The sequence below is a fragment of the Nanorana parkeri genome, unplaced genomic scaffold (genome assembly GCF_000935625.1).
Source record: "Nanorana parkeri isolate BGI_ZX_2015 unplaced genomic scaffold, ASM93562v1 scaffold456, whole genome shotgun sequence".
NCBI lineage: Eukaryota > Metazoa > Chordata > Amphibia > Anura > Dicroglossidae > Nanorana > Nanorana parkeri.
The window spans coordinates 1,051,670-1,052,667 of NW_017306724.1; positions in this window are offsets into that span (position 1 = coordinate 1,051,670).

The window sequence follows — 998 nt, forward strand, 5'->3', positions numbered from 1 at the left end:
CTCCAGCCCCCCCCCCCCCCCCCATGTAATGGAGATAAAGAGAGGAAGACATGTTTGAAATTTAGTCTGGTTGGCAACCTTGGCTCCCCCATTTATACAACAGAGAAGTGAACGTAGCCACCCAAAGATGCATGTAATTTGCATGATTACTGTGTGACAATAAAAATGTAAAAAGCCTGAAAAAAGAAATGCCATGCAGGCAATTCAACTAGCGAATGGAAAGTTGCAATATGTTACATTTTTATTTGGGGTTTAGATATTCTTTAAGGGCTATGTTTATAACAGTGAATGTGAATCAATCACTGTCATTCACTGCTTTATAAATATTTAAGTGTCTTCACTCATGGAAACATAAAAGAGTGACAGAACAAGACCAAGTTGTCAATCAGGTCTGCCTTTTAAAATGTTTGTGTTTGTTTTTGAGGATTTGTTTAACCTTTTTGTCTGAGTATGATCTGTGATAGTATGATCTATGTTTTCCTAAACATGGTAAAATTCACTTACTGTTGATTAGCTCTCTCCCTCTGCTGGAAGGCTGTTCAACTACTTTTTCAGTAAAAAAAATGCGTTCCAAGGTTGGTTGAGAAGGTTCTTGCTAGTTTGAGGTTATGTCCAGTGTTCTAGTTCTTAGCTTCATGTTAAAAAAAAAAAATCCTGCCCTCCTGAACCCTATTCACACCCTTAATGTATTTGAAGGTTATAAGCATGACTCTGATTTCCTTCTGAAGACTCAAGATATTAAGTTCCTGCTGTCTTTCCTGGTGTGTTTTTTCACTCCATTTTCACCATGTATATTGCACGTCTCTGGACTTGTTCTATGCTATTAATATTTATTTGTAAGTGAGGTCTCCAAAGAGAGATCTGTATAATGAAATCAGGACCTCCTTACTTCTGCTGATGATCCCTCTAGTGATAACTAAAGATCTATATAGAGCAATCAGGACCTCATTGCTCCTGCTGGAGATCCCTCTAGTGCTAACTAAAGATCTATATAGAGG